Here is a 9,106-nt window from a genome sequence, read left to right on the forward strand (position 1 = left end):
AGCCGAGGAGGTGAAACAAACCGAACGGAAGAATCGTGATAGGGATCGAATCGATTAGGAGGGATGCCGGACCACGGGTGCCGCAAATCGAAATGTTAAGAGAGCTAGGATGGAGGAACCGGTTCGAGCAGCTTTGGTGAACACAAGTAGACCGCAAGCTTGTGGGGATTGCGCGTAACGCATCAAGGAGAGTACCGAAGCGCTTCGGGCTTGTCTTCGCTAGGGTCTAAGGAGCATAGGATTAAGGATTGTCCTAGGAGGGCCACTAAGGCTCGTGCGGCTGAACAAGGGGTCAGGCGACCGGCTCAACTCGTGAGGGATGGACCGCCACGCCAAGAGGTCGTGGACAAGGTCGAGGTGGTAATGGCCGTGGACGGGGGCACCCGACAGGGTATTGGTAACGCAGATGCTCATCACCACTTTTGGTGTGTGCCGCTTGTCGCCATGAGGAGGGTGACGACCGATGTCATAATCTGTACGCTTTTTATCTATGGTGTACCTTATACCGCCTCGATTGATGTGGGATCAACCCATTCATATGTGGCATATAACATTTCGGGGCATTAGGTGTGCACTTCGAGGAGACTGTGTGGGGTGTCTGTGATAAGTCCTTTAGGTCATTCGTTAAGGTAGAGAAACTCTTCAAGGAGGTGCCTTTGGAGATTCAAGGCGGGTTTTCGTGGGGATTTGATGGAGTTACCGCTTGAAGAATTCGATTTGATACTAGGGATGGATTGGTTGACCAAGCATAAGGCAACTTTGGATTGTGCAACTAAGAGGATGGTGTTAAGGATCACAATGATGAAGAGGTAATGATTATTGGAGAACGAAGGATTACTTATCCAATGTAGTATCGGCGTTGAGGGTCGAGAAACCGATGCGCAAGGGTGCGAGGCATATCCGCTTTGGTAAACCAAGTTGAAATCGAGGATCAATCGTGGAGACCATCGAACTATTAGGGAATTCGGATGTTTTTCCTAAGAGCTTCCTAGATTACCTCCGAATCGGAAGTTGAGTTTGGAATCAATTTGTTGCCCGGAATAGCTCCAGATCTATTGCACCCTATAGGATGGCACCAAGGAGTTAGTGGAACCAAGGCTCAAATTCAAGAGTTGTTAGATAGAGGCTTCATTAGGCCTGGAGTGTGGCTCAAATTCAAGGGTTTGAGCATTCATTAGGCCTAGTGTGTCTCCTTGAAAAGGGACGTAACGATGGACGAACGATGCGCATGTGCATCGATTATCGCCAATTGAACAAACCGACGATTAAGAATAAGTATCCACTACCAAGGATTGACGATCCGCTCGATCAATTAGAGGAGCTTCAGATTCTCCAAAATCGATCTTCGCTCGGATACCATCGCCTAAGGGTAAAAGAAGGGATGTTCATAAAACAAAGATTTAACTTGATATGGACATTATGAGTTTGTGGTCATGCCGCTTAATGATTTAACGCACTCGCAACTTTTATGGATCTAATGAATCGAGTATTCCAACCTTACTTGGATCGGTTCATAGTCGCCTTTATCGACGATATCCCGGTATACTCAAATGGAGGCGAAGCATGATGAGCATCTCCAGACAGTCTGCAAGTGTTAAGGAAAAGGAGCTCTATGCGAAATTCAAGAAGTGTGAATTCGTTGAGGGAGGTAACCTTCCTAGGGCATGTGGTCTCTGCCGAGGGATTAAGGTGGATCCTCGTAAAATTGAAGCGATTCGAATGGAAGCCACCTAGGTCAAGATCGGAAATTCAAAGTTTTCTAGGGTTAGCGTGTTACTACGTAAGGTTTGTGGAGGGTTTCTGTGATGGCGGCACCCTTGACAAAACTCATAAGGAAAGGAGTACCATTTGTCCGGACCGAGAAACAACAAAAAGCTTTTGATCGGTTGAAAAGGGTATTGACCAAGCGCCAGTGTTGATTCAACCGTGTTTGGGAAGGACTTTATCAGATACAATGATGCGCCGCATGTGGGGTTAGGTTGCATATCGATGTAAGAGGGCAAGGTGGTCGCTATGCATCGCGACGCCTTAAGGCTCATGAGGTGAATTACCCTACGAATGATTTGGAGCTAGCAGCGTGATTTTTGCGTTAAAAATTTGGAGACATTACTTATATGGGGAGAAGTGCATTATATACACGATCATAAGAGCTTAAAGTATTTGTTGACTCGTAGGAGTTGAACCTTAGGCAACGAAGGTGGGTGGAGTTGCTTAAAGATTACGATCGCCGATAGAGTACCACCCAGGAAAGGCTAATGTGGTGGCGGATGCGTTGAGTCGAAGGGTTGTTACTGATTTGAGAGCCTTGTTCGCACGATTAAGTCTGTACGACGATGGAAGCTTGTTGGTAGAACTGCAGGTAAGGCCTACTTGGACTGAGCAGATTAAGGAAAAACAGTTGAAGGACGATTCATTAGCTCTCCTGCCCAAAGAAGTTAAGAGTGGTGAGAACGAGGATTTTGGGTTGAACACTGAAGGAGTTCTATGCTTTCGTGGAAGGGTTTGTATTCCAAAGGACCCTGAGTTGAGGCTGTTAATTTTAAAAGAGGCACATGGTGGACTCTGTGCCATGCATCCTAGAGGGAATAAGTTATATCGAGACTTGCGAGAGATGTACTGGTGGCCTGGATTAAAACGTGAGGTGACTGAATTTGTTGGGAAATGTTTGACGTGCCAGCAGGTTAAGGCTGAGCACCAATTGCCTTCGGGATTATTGCAACCTGTGAAAATTCCGTTATGGAAGTGGGAAAGAGTAACAATGGACTTTGTGAGTGGGTTACCTTTGACACCCACCAAGAAAGATTCGTGTGGATGGTTGTGGATAGGTTAACAAAATCGCTCATTTCATACCGCTTGTACCGACTACTCACCGCAAAAGTTGGGCAAGTTATATGTAGTGGAGGTAGTGCGATCGCATGGGGTACCAGTGTCGATAATTTCGATCGAGACCCTAGGTTTACATCTCGATTTTGGCGAAAGTTGCGGAAGCGTTGGGTACACGATTGATTTTAGCATCGCCACCCACGCATGATGGACAATGTAAAGGGTTATTCGTGTTCTAGAGGATATGTTGAGAGGTTGTATCATTGATTTTCGTGGAAGTTGGGAGGACTACTTACCATTGGCGGAGTTTGCCTACAATAACAGCTATCAAGCAAGTATTCGATGGCACCATATGAAGCGCTTTATGGGCTAAGATGTCGTACGCCGACGTGTTGGACAGAGTTGGGTGAATGACGAGTGCTTGGACCGAAATTGGTGGCAGACACTGAAAGCAAGGTTAGGCTGATAAGGGATCAGTTAAAGGAGGCATCGAATAAACGTAAGTCGATGCGATCCAAGCACAAGGAGATTGAGTTCACTGTTGGGATATGGTTTTCTTGAAGGTTTCCTTGGAAGAAAATTTTGAGATTTGGTAAGAAGGGTAAGTTGAGCCCACGATTTATTGGACCTTACTAATTGTTAAGTGGGTTGGACCAAGGGCTTATCACCAGAGTTACCACCGTAACGCATCGTATCCACGACGCTTTCAATGTATCCATGTTGAGGTGGTATCGATCGACCCAACTCATATCATACCGCCTGAGAAATCAAGGTACAATGATTTAACTTTCAAGAGTAACTCGTGCAAATACTTGATCGTGACGCCAAGGTGTTGAGAAGGAAATCAGTTCCACTAGTGAAAGTACTTTGGAGAAACCATGGCAAAGAAGAAGCTACTTGGGAGACTGAGGAGGCTATGCGTCAACAGTACCCTCAACTGTTCTAATAAGGTAAAATTTCGAGGCTAAAATTTCTTTAAGGAGGGTAGAGTTGTAACATCCTCATTTTCGGATTTATTCGCGGTTTCCAATATTTTGTGAAGATTTTAAAATCTTGTATTTGGATGTGGAATTAATATTTTGAGTAGGTAAATGGGCTTATAGAAGGCCCATGTGTTGGCCAAAACCCGGTTGAATTTTTGAATTTTTGGACTTAAAGGTTAGGGGTTCTGGCTAAGTGGCCTTAAGTGGAGTGATGGGTAAATTGCATCACAAAAAGAGCCTTGGTAAAGTGGCCAGGGTGACGCCACTAGGCTCCTAAAAAGGTGGCGTGTGGAGCTTTGAGGGAGGCATGGGATCGATTCCCTGTGTTGACAAATAGATGCATTTATTTTTAAGTGCAGGAGGGGTAGTGTTGGAGTCCAGGTGGATTCTGCTAAAGGAGAGTTTGGATCAGTCCAAACGCTTGGATTAAGGAGTGATAAGGGGAGAGATTTAAGGGATATGGAGAGAGGCTAAGAGTTGGCCAAATTTAGGGAATTGAAGAGGGAAAATTCGACAGAGGGTTTAGGTAAAATTTCGGCACCTAGGGCTTTGTGAGGTGCCGTTTTCTTCTGCTCAGGCACCACAAGGGTTTCTTTTTCTCTCTTCTTCCTCTCTAGCCGAAACTACCACCTTCCTTATTCTTGTTTTTTCTAGTTTTCTTCTTCAAAACCATTCATCAAACCCGCTATTCATCAAGACCTTTGTCAAGTTATAAAAGCCGAACTCGTGATCACCGCTTGTGCCGATTTCTTCAAAGCCAGGTCCTTCTATATTCTTTTGTTTTTATTAATCCACGATTATCTTTTCTTAATCCTAGATACTTGACGGCAATTTTACTTCAAAGTTATAGTTCCATATTGTCATCTCCTTCATCACCCAAAAGCCAAAAAACCATAGATTTGGGGGGGCTTATAGCCGAAACTTCTTTAACCCTTGGATTCGAGTTTTACCATTTTTCTAAGGATAAATCTACACCGGATTGCATGGAAATCAAGTAGGAGTAAGGGGTAAGTACTTATCATCTCAGATCTGTTCTTATTTTACGATGTTAGGAAAAGCCGAAATCCCTAAAAATTAGGGAGGCTGTCGATTTGAGCATAAGGCTTTAAGGGTTTGTAACTGATGTTTTCTTTCGGTGATTAGAGTCTTCTTAAGCATTGGATCAAAAGCGTGAATCATTAGAACAATCAGATTCGGAGCTAGCTATCGATTTTGGTAAAAAGGTAAGGTTTCAAAGGCTTTTAGGGATATGGTTTGAGCATGGATGAGTAAGTTTTGGGGTTTAGTGATTATGGTTTGTAAATAAGAACTATGTTGATCAATTGTAGGACATCGAAAGGGATCTTGGTAGCGATGTCATGAATCGTGTGTGTACCTAACACCCTTCCTTAGTTCAATTCTAAAAGTCGAAATGCCAAATTCGCATTTCATAGGCTTGTGAGTATGCGAATGCTCTCAAGACATAGAGTAATTGTTAGATGTAGCACCGCAAAGTGGTAAGTAAGTTCGTGTGACATTTTAGCGTACTTCAGAAAAAGGGGCCAGATGGGCCAAAACTAGGCCCAATGGGCTTACGGACCAATAAGGGTAAGAGATGGGCAAAGTAGCATGTTAGTTAGATGGTGGGACCAATTACATAAAACGGCTAAAAATTACTGAAGTAACGTGTGTAGTTGCGTAAGTACGAAATTATCCCTAAAGAGCATAATTACCAAAATACCCCTAGGGTTTAAATTGGCTAAACTACATGATTGATTAATACTGTATTTTACATGATATGCTTTTATTAATATCTGTTGCATGGGATTGGGGTATTGATGGAGGAAGTATTGAAAGTGGTTCATCCACGCATAGAGGCTTTGCCTCAACTTATCGATATTTGAGTGCCGTTGTCGCAAATCTGTGGAGTGTAGGGTCGGGTGGGTTGAGATATTCCCACATGGAGTGTAGGGCTAGTACAGGCAAGGTAGCGCGTTGGTGGGTTGAGTAGTCTCCCAGTTGGGCTTGCATTCATTACTACTATGGTTACTTATGTTACTAATTGGGCCTATGGGCCACATCGTTATGTTAAAAAGGGCTAAGGCCTTGCTATCGTGTTCAAAAGGGCTTTGGTCCACTGTAATCGTTATCCTAATAGGGCTTAGGCCCAATGGGCTCGAGCTGATTTGGGCTTTGGATGGGTTTCAGATACACCGAGTTTTCCCAAACTCACCCCTTCCTCTTCCATCCTTGCAGTGAGCCCTAGTTGGTGGACTTGGAGCTAAGGGATTCAGAGTGGCCATGAAGATTGATTTCCGATTTTAAATAAGTTTAGCATTTAATTTGGATTATTTTATTATGCTTAAAGTTGTAATAAGGCCGCTTTTTTTAATTAATTTTATTTTGGGGATTATTAAACTGTTAGCACTAGGGTTCGCTTTTATAAAAACTACTTGTTTTTAAAAGATCACGATGACGCGCAAAGTTTCCGCAAAGTAAATGTTTTTCCAAGAAAATAAATATTTTAAGCAAACGTTTTTCAACCTTAATCATTTTCTTAAGATGGACATAACCAAATGGTTTTCTCCAAATTATACGAGATGTTAGAGTGTGGCAATGGCGGTGTGCATGTCTAGGATTGGATCCGAAGGGAGCTTGGTACTTAAGCAGTCCGACAGACTCACCTCCTCTTCTTCCTGGTTTCCTACCTGGTGCACAGCTTCCGTTCACTTTAACCTACTTTCAAAAGTGTCTTATACAACACCAACTAAGTTTTCCAAACTAAGTAATACGGAATGTTTTGAACGCATCGATGTGGCGCATCAGATCCGGTCATAACGTCTAGGCCGGGTTTGGGGTGTTACAACCGTTGTACCGGAGTGAGCTCAGTGAAAATAAGATTCACGGGGTTGATCTGATCAGAGAAACTGAAGAAAAAGTGAAAGTAATTCGCGATAGTTTAAAAGTAGTTTCGGATCGATAGAAATCGTACGCAGACTTAAAACAGAAAGATGTTGAGTTTTAGATCAGGTATAAAGTGTTTTTGAAAGTGTCACCATGGAAAAAGTTATTACGGTTTGGTCGGAAAGGGAAATTGAGTCTGCGATTCATCGAACCATATGAGATTACTGAGCGAGTTGGGCCAGTGGCATATCAACTAACTTTACCATCTGAGTTAGAGAAAATACATAATGTGTTATGTGTCGATTCTTCGACGATATCGATTTGACCCTTCACATATTATTTCCCCGACTGAGATTGAAATTTAGTCTGATATGTCATATGCTGAAGAACCGATTCAAATTTTCGCTCGTGAGATCAAGAGCTGAGAAATAAGAGAATCACATTATTGAAAGTATTATGGCATCAACATGGGGTTGAAGAAGCTACATGGGAACCCGAGGATGCTATGAGAAAACGATACCCTTACCTATTCACTGGTAAGATTTTCGGGGATGAAAATCCTTTAAGGGGGAGAGTTGTAATAGCCCAATTTTAGCTAAATCGGACAGTGGTTCCAAAACCATAAATTCGATTTGAAAAAATTATTTTAATATTATTTTCGGTATTTACAACATGTTATTTGATATGTGTGAAAATTTCGTGAGCTAATATTATCGATCGGCTGTTTAATTTGAAAAAAAAAGGACTTAATCGTGTAAAATACAAAAGTTGCATACTATTTGTTTAAAGTGCTTAATTTCTATGATTTATTAAATTAAAAATCCTTATGATGATATTAGACCATTGGTAGTGTTAATGGATATTAATGGACATGCATTATAAATTTTTATGTTTATTCATTAAGGGTTAATTATGTAATTAAGTTAATTAAAATATAACAAAACATGAAATTTTGTTCATCTTCTTCCTTGGTGACAGAATATCAAAGGAAAAAGAAAGGGTTTAAAGCTTTCTAAATTTCAGCACACTCCTAGCTTGATTAAGGTACAATTTTAGCTTAGTTTTTGATGATTTCTATATTTTTGTAATCGTTGCAGCTTAATCTAGCTAGCCTGTACCTTTAATTTCGAAATTGTTGAAGCTTTTAAGAGTTTCCATTGTTGAATCTATGTGTTCTTTGGTATTTTAATATGAAATAGGAATTTTTGATGATAGATTTTCATGTTTTGTAAAGTGATTTTTGATGAAAATGCATAATAGGGATTAAATTGTGAAATGTGCAAACTGTGTGGTTGAAATGTGAAATAAATGAAAGTTTTAGGCTGCTAGGGACCTGTAAATAATTTGGCCAAGCTTGGGTTTATTGAAATTATGTGAATTTTTTTTTTGTGAAATAAGGATTAAATTGTTAAAAGTGTGAAAGTTTAGGGGCTAATGTGCAAATAGGCCTAAATGTATGTTTTGGACTAAATTGAATGAATGGTTGATTAAATAAGTTAATTTTGGATTCATATAGATCAAGAAAGAAAGAATTCAGATTTAGATCGGGGGAAAAGCAAGGTTATCGAGTAGTCGACCCGATCCGTCAATTCCGAATACGAGGTAAGTTCGTATGTGATGATTACATTATAAGTTTAACACCCCATACCCGTATCCTATGCCGAAGTGGAATTTGAGGCATTACCTAACTTGAACTTGTACTTACATCCAGTTCCGAGTCTTCATGACTTGGAATATTTAAAACTTTATTAAACTTATCAATATATTCTTAATATGGGTGTGCCAGGCCCAAAACACACACCGGGGATCACTCAGAACCAATCTGAGTCCATTTTCCAACTATAGAAAAATGTCACTTGACACAAAGGCACACGCCCGTGTTCTCCACCCGTGTGGAATTAATTCTAAATGCACACCTGCAGGGGTTTTCACATGGCCTGGCACACGCCCGTGTCTCTGGCCCGTGTCCTTCACACGGACATGACACGACCGTGTCCTAGCCCATGTGCAAATTTCTGGACATTTTGTTTCTGATGTCAACAATTCTTAAGGGCCACACAGCCAAGTCACATGCCCGTGTGCTAGGCCGTGCCTTTCACACGGCTGAGACACACGGCCGTGTCTCTGCCCATGTTTTTACTACCATGCATACTAACTTGAAATTTTTACGTACAGGGGATACATGGCTGGACCACACGCCCATGAGGAAGACCTTGTGTCACACACAGCCTAGACACATGCCCGTGTACCTACCCGTGTAGACAATATAAGGCTATTTACCAAGCCCCATTGCCACATTTACATGTGTAGTTTCATACAAAAACCAACCAATATCAAAACAAGCATAATTCCTATAACCAAATCAACCACAATAGACATTCATTCAACCATGATAATGCATCTTTTATAAATTCAAA

The sequence above is a fragment of the Gossypium arboreum genome, chromosome 11 (assembly GCF_025698485.1).
Source record: "Gossypium arboreum isolate Shixiya-1 chromosome 11, ASM2569848v2, whole genome shotgun sequence".
Classification (NCBI taxonomy): domain Eukaryota; kingdom Viridiplantae; phylum Streptophyta; class Magnoliopsida; order Malvales; family Malvaceae; genus Gossypium; species Gossypium arboreum.